The 20459-nt window shown below is 43.6% G+C and overlaps 1 long non-coding RNA gene across 1 annotated transcript in view; it reads left to right on the forward strand.

Moving 5' to 3' along the window:
* LOC128344802 (uncharacterized) overlaps window positions 1–20051 on the forward strand; it is a 39019-nt gene extending 18968 nt beyond the window's left edge. The window contains exon 3 of the long non-coding RNA XR_008316063.1: window positions 20004–20051. This is a non-coding gene — a long non-coding RNA (uncharacterized LOC128344802). The remainder of the gene's footprint in view (window positions 1–20003) is intronic.
* Window positions 20052–20459: the final 408 nt, after the last annotated feature.

Raw genomic sequence — 20459 nt, forward strand, 5'->3', positions numbered from 1 at the left:
TCCAAAAGGAACATGGTGAAACAGAGTGGTTCCATATAGGCAAAGGGGTAAGACAAGGCTGTATACTTTCTCCTTATTTATTCAACTTATATGCTGAACTTGTACTGAGAGAAGCTGGATTGGAAGAAGATGAGCAGGGTTTTTAAGGTGGAGGGAAAAAACATCAACAACCTGCACTACGCTGATGACAAAACTATGATAAGTGAGAATGCGGATGATCTGCAAGCTCTAGTAATGAAAGTCAAGGAGCACCGTGAAAAAATTGGACTATGACTAAATGTAAAGACTAAATTAATGACAATGGGTACAGCAACCAGCCTCAGAATTGATACTGAAGACATTGAAGTGGTGGGTAGCTTCTGCCTTTTAGGAGTGACCATCAACACTAACAGATCCAGCAGTCAAGAAATATGCCACAGACTAGCACTTAGTAGGGTTGCAATGAAGGCCTTGGAAAGGCCTAGATTCCATGTTGTGTCTATACCTACAAAGATTAATATCGTTTGGACAATGGCTTTCTTGTGACACTCTATGGATGCAAAAGCTGGACTTTGAAGAAGCAAAATAGAAAAAGTATTGACGCTTTTGAACTTTGGTGCTGGAGAAGACTTTTGAGGATGCCATGGACAGCCAGGAAAAATGAGTCAAAGAACAAATCAATCAAGAATTTTTACTCGAGGCACAAATGACCAGGCTCAAACTATCATACTTCGGACACATTATGTGAAAACCCAGTTCTTTGAGAAGTCCATAATGCTGGTAAAAGTTGAAGGAAGGAAAAGAAGAGGACGACCAACAGCAAGGTGGATGGACTTGATTATGACAGCAATTAATGCACCACTGACAGACCTTAAAGGTCAAGTTGAAATCAGATCATCTTGGAGAGAATCTATCTACGTGGTTGCTAACTGTCGACACTGACTTGATGGCAATCAATCAATCAATCAATCAATCAAAATAATCCTCACCAAATGGAAGAGCTCCCTGCTTTGCTAGTAATGCATGTGATGGAGGCCCTGGATACAGACCCTTAAGAATGTTTCCCTTCCCTCCTTTGTCTTCTCTATCTCATTTTCTTTCTTTGCTTCCTCCTCTACACAATGAATGCCAACTATTCTTAGGTCACTGCTTGTATGAGTGACCTACCACACCAAATGCAGGCCAATAACCATCAATGACAATATGCCTGTAGCTCAATAAACCTCCTGCTTTTGGCTGCCTGCCTGGGATTGCTAGGAAAGTGGGTAGTGGTCAAGCACTGGACTAGCTATAATACATGGTTAGGGCCTACATGTGGTTTGCTGGGCAGCAGGTTGTGCAGGGATGGTCTAAATGACTGACACGAGACCAATAGTTTTCACAGACTTTGTTTCTTTGTGTCTTATGTCACAAATCATATTAAAAATATCAGGTGAATGTTCTTGATTGATTAACTGATTTAAAATGTACTTTGGCTTTTTTATTTTTGCATCTATTTTATGAACTGTATAAACTGTCTATCCTTCAGGTTCGCTTCCCTTGCAGCAGTGGTTGTAAACCATTGTAGAGGTCATCTTCAAAAGTGGACCTTTTGCTCCTTGGCAAGCCTTCTGAATATTAGCCTTCCAGTTCTATCTTACCCAGTCAGCATTATCCACCACATCAATGAGTGCTGATGTTTTGCTTTGCCATTGCAGTGAAACCTGAGCTTACTAATTGCAGGGAGCTAATTTGGCAGGGCTGCATGTACTTCCTCGGAGGCATTAGTTAAAGTCTATACCTTTCTTTGCACAAAGAGTGTTTGAAGAAGAGAACAGACTGCCTGGGCAGCAAATGACTGACTCTTGCACACCGACCTAATAACATATATCATCTCATTAGCTGGAAATGGGGACAGAGAGATTGCTGAAAGCGGTGGGAGAACATGCACCTTGAGCAGAGACACTAGCTTTGTACAGGTCAGAGGCAAGAGTCTCATATTAAAATATGCATTTCACATACACTGCTCATGCTTGCTGCCCTGGTAAACAAGGCAATCTGTATGACTCTAGGTTTATCAGTTTGTTTCATTAGATTTCCCACTTCCCTTTGTTGCAGACACAATAAATCCTTATTTTAGCAAATAAGCAGGCTCCTACCTTGCTCTCTCCCTAAAGTTGCTGTCAAAGAGGAGAGTAAAGAGTTAGGTTACACAGGAACATAGGAAAGTGCCTTATTCCAAGACAGACCATTGATCCATCTAGGTTGGTGTTGTCTACACTGCCTAGAAGTAGCTCTCCGAGTTTCCAGACAGAAGTCTCTCCAGCCCTACCTGGAGATGCCAGGGAGTGAAAGTGGGACCCTTTGCATGCAAAGTAGATACTTTACCATTGAGCTGTGGCCCCATCCCCAACATGAATATTTTACATCACTCATATTCTGGCAGCGTTCACACATAACATGAAACCGGAGATTGCAGAGCCCAGGGTTAATTTTTCTAACAATGAATCGCATCACAGACGTTCATCCAAACACAGTCCAGCAACCTCCATAGTCTCTGCAGGGGAGCCCCTCCCTCTTCCTGGTCCACCGAGGCCTCATCCCAGCAAGTTCTATAGTGCTCATGTCACCAGACTGTGGGCAAGGCATCAGGATGTATCCAGGGTAGCTGCCATTGGCCACAATCTTCAAGGGGGCGTGCCAAGCATGATCGTGCCTTTTCAGAATGGTCCGTCTGCCCTCAGCAGGGAAAGGGCACTGGAATCCCTTTAAATACCACGCCATGCAAACCCTTCTTCTGACAGTGATTGCACCATTGCCCTCATAAGAGCCCTGAAACAAAACAGTCTTGCACAAGCACAATTTCTGCTGGGAGCGGGATGCTGGAGGGCCACTATTTTTCTGTTACTCAGGGAGGGAAGGAAACATGATGACTTCCTAGGAGGGGATATGTATATGAGGGAGGGCAAAGGATCCTGGGGTCTCATCCACTGTGACCAAGGATGCTATTGCGATGGCTCACCCCAGCAACACAATCCATGGAGACCAAACCATACTCCTGCCCCCCCCCCCCGGTGGCTTATGCCAGGGGACTAGCACTCTCATGAGAGATCCAGTATATGGGGAGGACCTTAGGCTTGCCAACTTTCAGTCTTCCATCAGACTCCACACTCATGAGCTGAGCTAACAAAAAAGGGGGGGGCTGCTTATTATGCCCCCCCCCATTATTTCTGGTTAATGATAGAACTTTTGCACAGTGACACCCTCCTCTCCAGCAAAGATTCTGATGCTCCATGTGACCAGGTGTAGCTGGGTGGGCAGATTGGGGAAACACCAGGACCAGGGACAGATCTTAACGCTCATTCAAATGTCCTGAGTTTTGACTGGTGTTGTGCCTTATGCAGAACTGCCACCATGGTAGTAGGTTCAAATGGGTGGATGGGCTGCCAGATGGTACATTTTTAAAGCTTCTTCGCAGCAGTATTCTAGACAGGGAGAGCTGTTGCTGGGGTACCCATCCCCGTGGCTTGCTTGTATAGGGCAACCTATTAGGCACCATCTGCTGTCTGACCCACAAGCATGTCTCCATGACCTGACACTCTCATGATAGAGTGATCTGTGGAAGAAAGGATGTCATTGCACTTTATCAGCGATTCAGCCAGACACCCCAGTACCCACAGATGGTTCTTCTCATGAGTTGTGAAGGGGTATCCTCATGGTCATTACATTCTCATGAGTGAGCAGTCCACTCAGGAACAGCATCCATCCATCCATCCATCCATCCATCATTCATTCATTCATTTAACATATACGTATACTGCCCCAAAATGCAAGTCTCTGGGCGGTTTACAACAAAACAATAAACACAACAAATGAAAAGTTTAAAACATTACAACACTTTAAAATTTAAAATGTTTAAACTATTAAAAATCATCAAACTACTAAAACAGTATCTAATTAAAAGCCTGGGTGAACAAATGTGTCTTCACAGAGAACAAATCATCATCACAGAGGAAGAATATCTCCTGTCACTGTTGGCAATGCTGATCCTGCAGCCCAGCCTTTCTCATAAGTAAGCCTAGGGACCGCATGCATTCCTCCAAGGGGAAGGGGCTGAGGCCCCCTTCCCCAATATCACTGTGCAAAAAATAGGCCTGAGCCATTCAAGAATTCCTGGTTGTGGCTGCCCTTTAAACCCGAATCCGGGTTTTGCTGCCCTGTCATAGGTTGCCATTCCAGCGCTCTAATGGGGTTGCCTTGCTTTGTTGCCAGTTCAGCTTCATGTGCTTGTGACCATATATCTTTATTGGTTCATTTTCGGAGAGCAAAACCCATAGTTCCTATCCTACCATCCTGTCCCCTTTCTCTCCTGATTGCCAGGAAGGGGGAACCAGGGACAGAATGGCAAGAGGGCATGCCCCCATGTGACTTTCTCATTTGACAGGCTTGGAAGCTTGGGATGTGATGTGGCGGCATCCCTGTTGCCGGGCAACTGCTTTGTTGGATTGGAGACAGGTGGTGGGGCTAGTGCTTGGAGAGGTAGCCAGCGAGAGGCACCACAGGCTTGGAGCAGGTGCAACCCCAGGCAGGTCTGGGCCATCCTCTCTATGATTATGGTTCCAGAAACTGAATGCCAAAAGAAAGTTTGGACACAATGCTGCCACTGAAAAGCCTGAGGATATGGCAGTGAAACTCACTACAAACCAAATTTTCAAATTGGAGTTTGGCGAGGCAAACCGCAGATTGCTTTTGCCACAAAACCTCAGTTGCATGCATTCAGACGCTCACAATTTCAAACCTCTGCCCCATTTCACTGCAGTTTCACCTTACATGTGAATGTGGCCATAGTCTACCATTCAAATGCAAACCAAGGCAGACCCTGCTTAGCAAAGGAGACAATTCGTGCTCAACAACAACTACAACAAGACAAGCTCTTCTTCTGACAAGCCTCTTGAAATGAATTATAAAGATGGTGTTTGCAGAAATAGGATAGGCTTGTCACCAAGTTCTGCTACGGAATGCAAAGGAATGGAAAAAGGAATACTCTAGAGTTGTATACCGTCCAGTTATGGGCAACTCCTATGCTGTGTTTCAGGGCAGTCTGCTAATGAGCCAACTTTGGATTGGGTCCTGTATCACCTAATATGTCTATGATCAGGTTTGTTCTCTACTTTGGGGGGCTGTGTGAAGAATAAAGCCAAACTTCTCCACCCAGTAGCTGGAATTACTAAGGATGACAACCATCTGATTGATGGGTGTGTATGTGCAGTTCAATATCTGCAGCGAATGGTCTGTGCTTTGGAGTGTCTACTTTCATAATTTCACTTTCCCCTCCCCCTTCCCAACAAGGCTCATTGCCATATAATCACTTCTGTGGGTTTAGATTTTTGATTGGCAATATAATTCGCACACAGTGGGTTGTTCATAAATATAAATATATAGGAAGTTGCATTGCATTTTAGAATAATTTGGACTTCAGAATTATATTTTCTCCAAAAGAAAATATTGCACTGTGATATGGCTGCATCCATGCAATTTCCCCATTATAATGAGGGTTTTTTAAAGGAACAAAATTATTTAAATATCTCTTCTGTAGTTGACAAATATCAATATTTTCAGTAAGTTGTAGCTTAAGAAAAAAACTATGGGGTGCAGGGAAAAAAAAGAGCTTTTGAGCCTCTGTAATATGTGTGACACACACAAGGTGGCAGAATGAGCATACTGCTACCTAAAAAATGAATGGAAATACAGCAAAATGGTTTTTCCTGATTTTTGCTCCCATTTCTAAAAATGCGAGTGTTTCTGCATATGTAGAAAGGTGGATATGATAGTTTAAGACTTCAGTGTTGCCAATCATTCTGTACTCTACTAATAATTGGCAATTAAATGTAAATTTTCAGAACTCAGTGGCTATTCCAGGAAATTAATAACCCTGCCATCCACTCTCATCCTCATTTTTATTGAAAACACGATTCTATCAACATATTGATTCTCTAAGTGAGCCTGAACTTTTCTCAGATGAAGGACAGCTGCAAGAACATACCCTTAGATAACATTTCATTTTGCTTTATAGATTTATTGGCAAATTCGCCACTGATGTAAGAGGGTGTAACCCAAACAACTTTAATAGAGATGCATTCATTTACTTTGAATGTGAATCTCACATTTAGGATTAACTTTAATTCATCCAAGTAGTAATTTTCTTTACTTTGGCCACAGTGTAGTGACATTAAAATAACCTGTTATCCAGCATTTCATATAGTTGGTCTGTATGGGCATCTCTATTTGTCTCTATATACTAAGCCCTGCCCAGAGTGCTCTCTGGCTAGATGTAAGAATGCCCATGATACTGATTCTACTTTATCTGCTTCCCTAGCTGGCTATTTGTGATTTTGATAGGTTGAGTTAGAGTGTCCAAGACAGTTGCCTTAAATGTGCTTCCATGTACTGTCAAAATACTTCTGATCTCTTAGCATTGTTGGGATACTTTCCCCCAATATGTCTGAGTCTGTTTTATAACTGGCTTTTTTTTTTTTTTGGCAAGGGGAGCATGTTATTTAACAAAATAAGCTACATCCAGACGCTATCATAGCTACCCTGGCAGAAAAGCATTTCAGCATTTCTGCATAATGCATTCATATTTGTGCAGGGACCAACACAAGGGTGGGAAAGAATGGACGTGAACCACATGTGACAGGATGGTAACCAACCACAGCAATACTGATTGGCCACAGCTTCCAGGAAATGTTTTGGCATATGTAATAGCAGAAGAGCTTGACTGGTGACAGCTCACTTGCTGGGTATGTCACCAGAGAGGAAGGCAAGGTGGGGTGGCTTGAAAGGGGGTAGGCCTTTCAGATCTTCAGCTGTCACCAACCTGAGGATGAGGCTGGTGTGCAAATCTCCAAGAAAAGGCTGGCCACTGAAACCTTGAGGCCAGGCCCATCCTTAGGGCAGGGTGACCAGAAAGATTGCCCTGGGCCCACGCTGGGACAGGCCCCACGGTGGAGCAGCCTGCCCTGCAAAAATTGAACTTCCTCCCCTCCCCCAGCTCAGCTGACCTGTAGAGCTGCAGCCTTCAGGAGCCTCCTGCAGACTTGCCTGCTATCCAAAGACTCCCTGCAGGAGAGGAGACACTGCTAGAGTTCTCTTACCCCGACTCTCAGCTGTTCAGTGGGTGGGTGGAGCTTCCAAAGGCTTCTCTGCTGCAGCAGGACTCTCTGAGGTTCTCCCTAGTTCCCTGGAGCTTCCCCAGTCCCTCACCCTGAAGCTCTCCAGTAAGGAGACAGAGTGGCCAGTGCTGTGCACACCCTCTGGGCTGTTCTGAGAGCCTGTGCCTTCCTCTTCCTCCTCAGAGCCAGCAATGCAAGGAATGGGATTCCCCTTTTTTCATAATCACCCCTAGGGATGTGCACGAACCTCCGAAGAGGTTCAAAAGACTGGCGGTTTGGCAAGTTTGAAAGGCGAGATAACTTTAAGGACTGGGGAGGGTGCACTTCCCCCCCCCGCCACGTTTTCCCCGCTGGCGCTCTCTTTAAAAACGGTCTGGCGGGGTGGCAGCATAACTCCCTGCCGCCCTGTTACCTTTTCGGACCGGAAGTAACTGGAAGTACCCGGCGTGTGTGTGTGCGCATGTCAGGTGCGTACAATGCACAATGTGCACACAAGCGGGTGTGAGCAGGCGCAACATGTGCATGCACGCGCCCAACGTGTGCACACGTGCTGGGTACTTCTGGTCACCTCTGGTCCGAGAGACAACGGTGTGGCAGGGAGATATGCTGCCACCCTGCCGGATCATTTTTAAAGAGAGTGCCAACGGGGGGAACGTGGTGGCAGGGGAAATGCACCCTCCCCAGTCCTTAAAGTTATCCCCTCTGCCTTCGAACCGGCAGGCAATGGTTCTGTGCACACCACTAATCACCCCCCCTTGTATATTTATGGAATGGCTTCCCATAGGGCTTTGATATCGGGCATAGATATCGGGCAGGGTGGGAGGGCTCTCAATACTGAAATGGATTGGACAAATTGTTTATTTTAAATATTTTTTTGAATTTTTCTTAAAATATATAAAAAAAAGTTCTATAAGTGGCTTGTTTCATGGCAGAAAATTACAAAAACATCTGGAACTGAAGCCCCCACCCTTAGACCATCATTTCACACACACACCCATGTGGAGGTATCGGCCCTTTGCCTTCATATAAAAGAGTAAAAGCACCCCACTTCTTGCCCCACCTTTAGATAACCTGGAATGACTCGGCATAGGGCTTTGATATTGAGTACAGATGTAGGGCAGAATGGGAGGCCTCTGAATATTGAAAGTGAAATTGATTGGTCAACCCATTGATTTTTAATAATTTTTCCCTACTGCATTAAAGCTGCCAGAAAGAGTTCTCGCTATCCATAGAGTACTTCACAACTAGTGAAAGTAGGGCTAAATGTAAACAGCTGCATAAAGTTTATTTATTTATTTTATTTGTACATGCACTATGCTCAAGTTGGTTTGCAATCCAGAATGTCTGAGTGAGAACTGTGAAGCAAGGGCATGTGTTGTGCTTTTAACTTGTTTCCCTTACAAAAGCACTATAAATCCAGGCTGGTTGGACATATACAAAAACCTCACTCACACGTTTTGACACCATCCCCCCTTCTGTGCTCCCAGATGATCTGGTCTGGAGTCTTTGAGACTGGGTGGCGGGCTGGCTGGGGGCTGGCTGGCTGTGCGGGCTTCCTCCTTCTCATGAAGGAAAGCTGCAGCAGCCAATAGGAGACAGAGAGAGGGAGAAGTTTCCTACTCCCAGCTCTGGTTTCAAGCATCAGCAGCCTTTGGATGACGTGACACCACTTCCTCACCGAAGTTTTCACTGCTGAACCTAAGCAGCAACTGAAGTTTCATATTAAAGTTTGTGGTGTGGTTGTTAACCTTGTGTTTCTTTTGGGAAGAAAGAAACCGCGGGGATTTGGATGACCACAAACCCAAACGTCTGGCATGGTTGCCACCAATTTGGTGTGATGTTTGAAGGCATCTAGAATGTATGGAAGGCAAGAACAAAGTGGTCCAATCACAATAGTAGTCTCCAATGATCATATATTTCTAGCTATACTGTGCTAATTTTACATGTATTGGAAAAGAAGTTACAGTTCCAATCAAATTAAAACTAATCAAATTTGTCGTTAAATTCTAGATCATAGGAACCTACGAACCTAGGAAGCTGCCATATACTGAGTCAGACCATCGGTCTATCTAGCTCAATATTTTCTACATAGACTGCCAGTGGCTTCTCCAAGGTTACAGGCAGGAGGATCAGGTATTTTTTTAGCCAAGTATTAAGATGGAAGAAGGTGAGTAGGGATCAGTATTCTCTCTAATTTTTTTCATCGATGTGTGGAATGAGTTTTGTTCTGGGCGGCAGTATGTGCGCACTTGCATTCAGAGTGGGGCCTTCCTGACTCAACCTGAGCAGGATCGAAAACTGACTGAGTGGACATCAAAAAACTTGTGAGCACACGCACGTGCGCACGCCTTAGAGGGAACACTAGTAGAGATGGCTGGGATGGGGAGGGGGGGCATAAGTTTGCTGAAGGCCTCTAGCTCAGTAGTATGGCAGAGCACCCCCTTTGCGTGCAGAAGGTTCTATATTCAATTCCTGGCCTCTCCAGGTAAGACTAGGGAAATATTCTGCCTGAAACCCTGGAGGAACCCCTGCCAGTCAATGTAGACAGTACTGACCTAGATGGACCAATCATTTGATTCAATAAAAGGCACCTTCATTTTCTGACTATTCAAAATCCTGCTTAGACTTCACAAAGTACTACACACACTTCCAAGATACTTCTTGAAATGTAGAGCGTTGCTGCCTGACATTTTTAGGATGCCAAATTGTGTTAAATAGGTTTTATATTTTACATTGAATCCAGACAACTCATCAAGTTCAACTCATCATTCAGCCTGATGCAAAAGATGTATTATGGCACCTTTCTAAACTGGTAATTGCATTAATTAATAGTTCTGGTAGTTCATGTCATTCTTAGAAAATGATGATGGTTTAAGAACCCCATTATATTGACCCACTGTAATTTCCTCTGTAATTTCATATCTTATGAAACGTATCTTATGACATGTAAATAGGAGCCTTTCAGTTCAGATGTATCTCCTTTCCATTTTTACACGGTAAGTACAAAAGCTCCAGTTGAATTTGTCATTTGAACATTTAATTAATTACATCTCTTAATTTTATGATCCCCATCCTATTCTGTTTGATTTTTAAGGCAAAGAAGCCTCTTTCCCAACCTTACCAAATGCAAGACATCTAAAAATGTTTAAATGAGGATATTACAGGCCATATGTACCTGCTACATATATATTGGGCATATCTCCCAGCGTTATACACTTTTAATTTGCACTGATTTCACCAGGAGAGTTTAGGATGTACAACAGCAGGGGCTATTTGAATGAATCTTGCCTTCTGATTCAGATATTTCTTATAAAATTGTTGCTGCTGTTATGGATGGCATTTAGAGGACTGATCCATGTCCATCGTTTCTGAACTTGCCCCCTCTTAGTTGCTTTTTTTCTGAACTAGAAAGTCTCAGATGTTGTAGGCTTTCCTTAGAAGGAAGTGCCTGATAATTTTGATTGCCCTATTCTGCACCTTTTACAGCTCTACAATATCCTTTTCGAGATGTGGTAATTCGAAATGAATAATATTAGTATTATTGATATTAGCAGTTTTATTTCTGATCAAGTTCCTAGTGATCCCTAATTCTCAGCTGCCACTGTGAGGTCAACATTTTCACTGAGCTATCATGACCCCAAGATCAATTTCCACCAACATCGCTATATATGTGAAGTCAGGACTAGTTGCTCAAATATCCATTATTTTTCACTTACACTGAAACACATTTACCATTTTGTTCTCAATTCACCCAGTTTGGATGGATTATTTTGAACTTTTTCACAAGGTGTTTTGTTTTTCACTATCCTGAATAGTTTGGGGTCATTTGCCAACTTTGCCACCATGGTTCTTATCCCTAAGCACTATTGAATGAATTAAAAAGCATTGGTAAAAAATAAAACAGTTATTTCCTTCCTTCCTTCCTTCCTTCCTTCCTTTACCAATCCATAAAGAGCTGTCCTCTTATTCATGACTATTTAGTTTACCGAAGAGCTTTTGGTTTTTGTCAAAAGCTTTTTGAAATTCCAAATATACTGTGGCTCACATTCCATGTAGAGAAAAACATCTGGCTGCACTGCTGCAAGGTTTAAAAGACAGATAACTACGTTGTTGTAGAGGCAGGTATGTTTCACTCCAAATAACTCTTGTGCAACTGCACACTGCAGCAATACTTCCATTGGAAATCCTACCCCCCTGCATAATAATATACTCCAGTTATTATAATATTGCAAATAATGGATTCCATTGAAGCATTGTCAGGTTAGTAGGAGCAGGCCACATCTGCTCTGCAGTAGTGGGGGTGTTTTTAAAAAATCACTGCAGGTGGTTTTATTACCATGAAACTAGCTGGGTGACTCTGTGCCAGTCACGCTCTCTCAGCCTAACCTACTTCACAGGGTTGTTGTTGTGAGGAGAAACTTAAGTGTGGAGTACACCGCTCTGGGCTCCTTGGAGGAAGAACGGATATAAAATGTAGAATAAATAAATAAATAAATAAAAATTACCATCCCCATTTCTCTGTATGGTATATGAGCCACTATCTTCTAAATCACTTCTATGGACATTGCTGTCGAGACTCTCAAAGGATTCTAAAATGTTAGTGAGGCAGGATTTGCATTTGCAGAAGCCACACTGCTTCTCCTTCAGCAAGGCTTGTTCTTCTGTAAGCTTAATAATTTTATCTTTAATCATGCTTTCCACAATCTTCCTCAAATTTACCCAGAAGAAATGTTAAACTAAATAGACCATGATTTTCTAGATATTTCCTCTATTCCTTTTTAAAAACTGGCCATGATTTTCTAGATATTTCCTCTGTTCCTTTTTAAAAAGTGGCCATGATTTTCTAGATATTTCCTCTATTCCTTTAAAAAAAGTGTTACATCTACTTTCTACTCTTTTGGTACAGTGGTTGATTTTACAGACATTGCATATTTTATTAGCAGATCAGCAATTTCACTTCTGTTTGACTCAGTTCTTCAGACTCATTCCCTGAGAAGGTCAGTGGGCTAAATCAAATAATTCATTTGACTTCTCTGTAATCTCCATATCCTCCTTAACTATTCCGTTCACTTCCTTGTCATTTAACAGTCCAGCTACCTCCATGGCAGGTTTCATTTTTCTGATGCATTTTTAAAAGTTTTTTGGGTTTTTTTGGTCTTGATATTTTTAGCCATATGCTTTACCATATTTTTCTGCATTCCTTATTGTTGTACATTTGTTTTGCCAAAGTTCCGGTTTCTTTTTGTTCTTGTCATTTGGGCATTTTTTGAACCAACACTTCTTGCCTCTCACAGTCTAGTCTGTAACTGTGTTAGCATCTTCTCGGACTTCATGGTGCCTTTCTTACTTTGTGATGTATATTCTAGTTGAGCTTCTGTTATTGTGGTTTAACCCTCCCTCATCTAGATTTTGGGGTGGATTTTGACCCCCAGCTGCATAAAGGTACATACATAAGCAATCTATTGTACTCCCAGCTATGCTCCTGTTGTCAAACTCTTATCTGGACTCTGGTACGCAATATATCCACAAGTATGGTCCTGTCACTATTTATGATATTAAGTTACTAAAAATATGACACAGGGTAGAAAACTACACCAAAATGAATGGGCTCAAGTCAACTGGGAGAAAACATATCCCAGAAATGAATGAGATCCTTATGGAAGGGTGGTTTCTATCTCATTTTCATTATAAGTCAGCTGGGAGAAAAACACCCCAGAAATGAATGGAATCCCTATGGCGGGGTGGTTGCTATCCTTTCCCATTAGAAGTCAATTGGGAGAAAAACTACCCCAGAAATGAATGGGCTTTCTATGGTGGGGTAGTTTCTATCCCATGCCCGTTTTAAGCCATTTGGGATGGGGGGCAACACCCTGATTCTCTTTGGAAACTTCAGTTTTGTTTCTCCTGATGGTAATAGTGTCTAAAAACCAGCTTGGGCCACTGCTCTTGAGTTAGGGCAGATGAAACCTGCTCCTCTCGCAATGTCATACCTAGTGTTTGGAACAAGTAAAACATTTAGAAGCATCTGAGCTCACTGAAATATGGATTTTAGCCAGCAGCAGCAACTGCAGCATATAATCCATCCACAGAATTTATCTGGTCTTTCCCCATTTCTCTTAGCCCAGAAGGGGTGGGGTTGGAGTTTGGTTCCAGGTGGAGAGAGCAAGATGATGTACTGTAGAGGTGGGATGTGTGGCACTGAACAGTCTGCTGAACCTTATTCACCTGCCAGTGAAGGTACTGAGATACTGGTCTACGTGACAAGCAGATATGGTGGTCTACAACCAGGCTATCACTTGCCCACTGTACACTGGTGAGGTGGGGTCTGGGTCCTCCAGTGAGAGGCCAGACCAAGAGAAGTTTAGTCCAGCAGGTGGAGGCATTGAGTGAAGCAACTCCCTCCCCTTCTATCTGAGACGGGGAGAGGAGTGCAGGGACTATCATGAATCCTGAGGGAGGAATCAAAATACATCCTGACATCCTGGAGAGCCACCACAGGTGCTCTTACTCCTGGACTTTGGGGCTGAGGTCCAAGGCCTCCACACTCCCTGGGGGGCCCCAAACCCTCTTTAGTCTGTCCCGGGTGGTGTGGTTTTTGCCTTCAGGAACCTATGTGTTTAAAATGATGCGTAACTTGCAGTGGGGTTGGTAGTGGTGGCTCCAAGGGCCTTCAGGTCCAGGCTCCAAAATTACCTAGGTGCACCTCTGAGAGCCATTTCCAGTCAGAGTAGACAATGCTGCTTTAGGAGGACCAAAGCTCTGACTCAGTAGGCAGCAGCTTCCTATGTTCTGATAGAAGCATCTTGACCTAACAATACTGAAAGCATATCTTCTTGGCCTGCTAGTCCTGGCTGGTCTGTTTCATGGCAGTCATGAACCGCTGCAGGGACAGGGAGCAATACATTTGGGGCCCTCCTATTTCTTTGTCATGATGCAGCTGGAATGATTTGAGGAAATCACAAGTCATTTGATGAACAAGTGACATGGAAAGAAGAGAGAAGAGTGATTGCAAAGCTGGCAACCATTACAAGTACCTGGACCTTGTTTGTGCAGGAGCTACAGTACAGCTACATTCCTAGGTCTGACCAGCTGTTGAGCAATGGTTAGGTTTCCAAGGCGCTATCCCTTCTGGCAAAACATGCCAAGCAAGCCAAAGAAGAACAGTCTGGAAATATGATGATGCTGTGATGCAAAAACATCCTACCCATTGACAGGCAATGTTTATCTTGGGAAGCAAGAGGAGGAGTGCAACAAAGACTAGCAGGCCTGCACATTGTGCAGCAATGTCTGTAGCCATAGATCAACACTTGGGGGCGCTTGTTGAAGCACGTATAGAGGGGCGATTCAGATGATCACCCTTCTCACATTATTAAAGGATGTGCTAAGAGCACATTGGTGCATCCACCAGTGCAATCCACCTCACAGGTGCAGGGCAATGTTTGTCTGAGGCTTTCCTCAGAGGGATGATTTCTGTGGTGAGGGATAACTGTCTCCCCAGTGACAGATGACAGAGGCTCTCCTGAGCAAATGGTTGACATGTGTAGGTACAATGAGATACAACAAGCCAGCGATGCAACCACATTCACAAAGGGAAGCACTGTCACATGTATTTGGCTTGGATGGGCACAAACCTAGGAAGTTTGTGCCCAGGACACCTGACAAGAAACCAAGCAAAAATTGTGATGATTGTGGGTGACTGGCCTGTAGAACGTATTTGGTGAGCATGATGATGCTTAATTTGCAGGGGGGTGGGCTCCAAAGGCCTCCAAAGGCCATGCTCCAAAATTACCTCGGTGTACCTCTAGTGTAAAGTATTCATTTTTGTAACCTCAGAGCTTATATTCTCAGTGACTTGTGCAGTCACACAGGGCACCATGCTTGGGATGTGGGGATAACTACTGCACTCCCCTGGAGTGAAATGTTAAATTATTGTGGGTTCTGTGGCCTGAAAAAAGTTGGGGGTATCTAATATAACCAATGGGACTACTCAAGAGTAGGAAATTCTACTCATGTGTAAAAAAACACACATCATGACTCCAGATGAGAGTTAAATAACCTCCATGCTTTCTGGAGAGAGTTGACCATCCTTACTTTCCTTAATTTCCCTCTCAGCTTCCCTTTTACCAGTTCCCTCATTTTTGAGAAACTTCTTCTTGAAGTCAAATGTGTCTGTCTTGGACTTCACAATTTTCTATTTGCATAAATGATGAATTTGGTAACAGTACAGTCACTGGCTTATATCCAATGTCAGGGAAGCAACCTGCAACCCTGAAAATATGTCCCTGAGGGATGTGGAAGCCTCAGGGACATATTTCCAGGAGGCACAGTGGGCTGTAGAGGGAAGGGTAGATTGTGGGGGGGGGATCCCTCCCCCAGTGTGAGTACAGAACATTTTTTGCATACACTTTAGTCTAGATATCAGCCACTGTTCTCTTTCAGTTCAACAACATTTATATCTTCCATGACCAACTGTCCTCTCTTGGTCATGAGCAATTTACCCAGTATGTGTGCGAGGGTAACTGAAGTTACCCAGTATAACATTTTCTCCCATGTATGTCTCTCTGATTTGTTTTTCCAACTCAGCATCTCAAAGGGCTCTTTCCCCTCTTTTGTGAATGGCAGCAGGAAGCCTTATTGATTGCTTTTGCTCATTGGATCATAGCCATTATCATAAACAGTGTTTAAGGAAGAAATGCTTGCTGTGTTTTGCTGCAGTGTTCCAAAAATATTCTAAAACACAGACAAGATAATATATGTAGGTTATTACGGTGCATTTTGCTTAGGCCATACGAATGGCAAATGTCCTAAATCTTAAAACGTAGCAGGGTTTCTCAGAGCTGGAAGCAACAATAAAACTTTTACCCACTTACTGAGTCGGCCTTTGAAGGGCAACATAACTCTCATTAGACAATGAAAAGTCCTTTGATCACATTGAGTAGTCATTCCTTTCATTTGATCTTTCAATGATGGGATTTAGATAAAAATGGCTTAACCAGATATGATAAATGTACTGGAGTTCAGTGGCCAGAATCTTTACTCATTGCTTTGAATACTCATTGCTTTCCCCATTTGAAATGTGAGCTTAGGCAGGCCTACAGAGTTTGCTCCTGAAAATATGAATGGCAAAGGAGACAGGTGTATGTTCCTGAAGCAGTGTCACTACATGTCACCTGCTACAGAGGGCATCTTGGGAACACATTTGCCTGTGCTAATGAGTAGGTTATAAAATTTAAATGTGCTTCTTGGGCTAATACATTTCTACTGAATGTCACATTAAAGTAAATGATGGACTTCTATGTATAACCACTCTGCTACTTATTAATAATAATATAAAATAACTATATAATAATGATATAATAATAATATCATTAAGAAGATAATAATATCAATAAGAAGGTCTGCGACATTCTCAATTGGTGGAATCATCCAATTGAGAAGGTCACAGAAAATGAGGAAGCAAAAATCCTTTTGGATTTTTGAATACAAACTGATAGGCATTTAGCGCATGATATGCTGGATCTGACAGTCATCGAGAAGAATCAGGTTCTGATAATTGATATTGCAATCCCAGGGGATAGACGAGTTGGCGAAAAACAACTGGAGAAAACAACTAAATACAAGGACCCTCAGATTGAAATTGAGCGGCTCTGGAAAAAGAAAACAGTAGTGGTGCCAAAGGTTGTTGGTGCCCTTGGTGAGAACCAAGATAACTTGAACACCATCTTGACACCTTGGGCATCAATAAAATTACAACACATCAGCTACAGAAGGCCACACTACTCGGGACAGCACGAATACTACGACTCTATCTTTAATTGTTCTTTAGTTATCCTAGACCCTTGGAAAGGGCCCAATAATTAGAGTACAAAATCCAGTCAATAATATCTGGTAGACTGTGTATAAATAGCATAATTAATATCATATTTATATACTGCCTGATTTGTGTATCTCTAGGTGGTGTACACAATTCAAAACAACAAAGTAAAAACAAAGTATGAAACAATGAAACAATGAAACAAAGTAAAAACAATCGGGGTGGATTTAGCCATGGATCTTGGAGATTAGGTCTGTGGCCTCCTGTCTCCGGGGGTGGGGTTTCAAATGTTCTGGGGGGCCTCCCTAGAGCCCCGCCACTGCCCTATGCTTACCCCGCTGCTGCCCGTGGCCACTGCGCCCGTTAAATTAAAAAAAAAACTTTTAACCATCTGCCGCTGCATGACAGGGACAGGGGCACGAGGGTGGCCACTTGAGGGGAGACCAAGGTGGGGGAGTTTGTGGCATGCACATAGGTATTCCAACCAGAGGCATAACTAGGGAAAACGGTGCCCGGGGCAAGCACTGAAATGGCGCCCCCCCACGTGCCCCCCGCCCCCCAACATACTACATTATACTTAGGTTTTTCCTCACAAGGGCCCGCCGCCGCCGCCAAGCCAGGCCACTGACTGGCTGCCAGGCGCCAGCAAAGCAATGGGGGGGGGGGCCGCAGGCAGTGCGGAAGGGACCGCTCGTGGGGAAGGGGGCACTGATGCGCTCCCTTGACTGCTGCAGTGCTGCTGCACTGAGCAGGAAACATTTGTATTAACAAAAAATTTTAAAAAATTAAAAAAAAAATTGGTCATGGCGGCGCCCCCCACGTGACCAGAAAAGATGGCGCCCGGGGCACGTGCCCCCCCTGCCCCCCCTATAGTTATGCCTCTGATTCCAACACACAATCTAGTGTATCAATATACAATCTTGAGTTTCTGCTGTCATTTGGATATAGATGAATGGGTGCAGATAAGAGAAAACTAGATGTGCTAAATTCCTTTGGATGGAAGAACTTAAACAAGCACTTAATTTTTCTCTGGTTGAATCCCAGCTTGTGCTGTGGGCATAGCAGCCCTCTCAAACCCTTTTATGTACCTTTTGTAGGAATTCTGAAAATGCTAGTTTTCTATTCTTTTTTTTTTTTTTAACCTTTTCATTGTGGTCCTTCTTCCCTCTGCTTTGCCCATTTATATAGATCATAAACTTGCAGAATCAAAATCTGCAGGGGTGAATTCTGAGGAAAATATTTAAGAGCAGATGCTTATTCTTTCTTTATTAGAAATTCATTATTTCTGCAGGTGCTTGCCATTTGCCACACCCTGCTGTGGGAGAAACAGTACCATGGTCTTGCAGCTGTCGTCGCAGCAATTAGAAGTTGCATCAACTTTGGGTGATGGTGCAGAATTGCTGGGCCATTTGATATAATGGATTCCATATATGCTTGTAGGCAGAGTGTATGGGACTAGGCAGAACTCAGTCAGCAGCCTGTGCTGGCATGTGGGTCACTTTGTGCTGGTGTTCATTAGTATCCTGTACAGTACTATATTGAAGCAAGGGAGCTACATCCTACAGTAGTCTGGACAGTGGCATAGGGAGCTTGCTGGCGGCCGCTGGATGAGCTCAATTGGCAGACCCTGCCCCTCTGCTATTGTGTGTGTGTCATAGGAACATAGGAAGCTGCCATATACTGAGTCAGACCATTGGTCTATCTAGCTCAGTATTGTCTTCACAGACTGGCAGTGGTTTCTCCAAGGTTGCAGGCAGGAATCTCTCTCAGCCCTATCTTGAAGAAGCCAGGGAGGGAACTTGGAACCTAGATGCTCTTCCCAGAGTGGCTCCATCCCCTGAGGGGAATATCGTACAGTGCTCACACTTCTAGTCTCCCTTTCATATGCAACCCAGGTGGACCCTGCTTAGCCAAGGGGACAAGTCACAAGTCCAGCTCTCCGCACTGTGTGCCAGTCACACTGCCTATGTATGACATCACAGGCAAGGCCACACCAGCAAGACGGGTGAGATGCCCGTCTGCTTGCTGCACTTGGTGCCTTATTCACATACTGTTGGGGACCGAACTAGCAATAGTGTGTGAACTATGTGCCAAATACAGCACACTTGGAGCAGGGAGGGATGAGCGCTGGTGACCTTCGAGGGTGTTAGGGAAAGCAAGGGTAAATCTCTGGCACTCCCTGGAAATGCTAGAGGCCGCAGTGGCTGGGGGATGCTCACCCGTCCCTGCCCAATGGTGGCCACGCACCTGAGTCTGCACAGGACATGTTCTGTGTAAGCCCTGAACAGGACAGCATTGTTTCCATTGGGTTCTGTAGCATCATGCTTCTGTGCAATTTCTGGGCATTGCTGGTGTGTGGAGGAAGGAGTTACATAAGTGGTTTACAACAGCCCAGAGACTGTTGTAAACCGCCCAGAGACTTGCGTTTTGGGCAGTATAAAAATACAGTATGTTACATACATACATACATACATACACACATGCATGTATACATGCATACTGTGGGGCTTTTCTGCTATATACAGGGGCAAAATGGCTGCTTTTCATCTAAATACCACCTTCCCTTGGAAATTCCAAAACATTTTTGTTTGATGACCAGTGAGGTGCTAATTTAAGTGACATTTTAAAACCACCCAAAAACACGTTACTTAACTTGTGCCTTTGGGACAGGGCGTGATACAAATGTACACTGAAGAGTTAAGTCAAAAGATGGGAACATTTTCAACTGTGACTTAATAATCACAACACATGGACTCCTGGGTAATGGGCATGAAATGAATACTGTATTTTCTCTTATATCGTACTTCAGCTTGCTTAATTTAACTGAAAATGGCAAGCAGCATATTTTTAGATTATGGACTGCATGTCTTTATGATCTCCCCTATTTTCTAACTGCACGTATATGCTTGAGGATGGGGGTGGCAGTGTTACTATGTGTCGCTTGATTTTTTATGCAGGGACACAAGCGTAGTTGATTGGTGCAATATTTCTTAAGGCTTTGTAAAAGATAAAAATTAGTAAGCAGTTCATCAGTCCTCTCTGTTTTTGTTTTCCTTCAGGAGGAGAAAAGGATAATCCTGGAAGACATCTTCAAGCCCAAAAGGAATGGCAGCTCTAATTGTTCATGTGAAACTGTGCCCATTCTTTGACAATGCTGCATTAATCTTTATCTCCAAACACATGTTTTGGTGAAATGCAGGTGAATGCAGTCAGGTAGCTACTCCCAAAGCTATCTTTTAATCTAAAGATTTAGGACTTGAGAGATAAAGTTAGAATTATTCGGCATTGCTTTGCTAAATTCAGCATTTGTTATACAAATGTACACCAGTCCATTCCTTTTCTTTAACATAAGAACATAAGATCAGCCCTGCTGGATCAGGCCCAAGACCTGTCTAGTCCAGCATCCTGTTTCACACAGTGGCCCAACAGATGCCTCTGGGAAACCAACAGGCAAGAGCTGGGGGGCATGCCCTCTCTCTGCTGTTGCTCCCCTGCACCTGGTTTTTAGAGGCATC

This window comes from Hemicordylus capensis, chromosome 1 (genome assembly GCF_027244095.1).
Source record: "Hemicordylus capensis ecotype Gifberg chromosome 1, rHemCap1.1.pri, whole genome shotgun sequence".
Lineage (NCBI taxonomy): Eukaryota > Metazoa > Chordata > Lepidosauria > Squamata > Cordylidae > Hemicordylus > Hemicordylus capensis.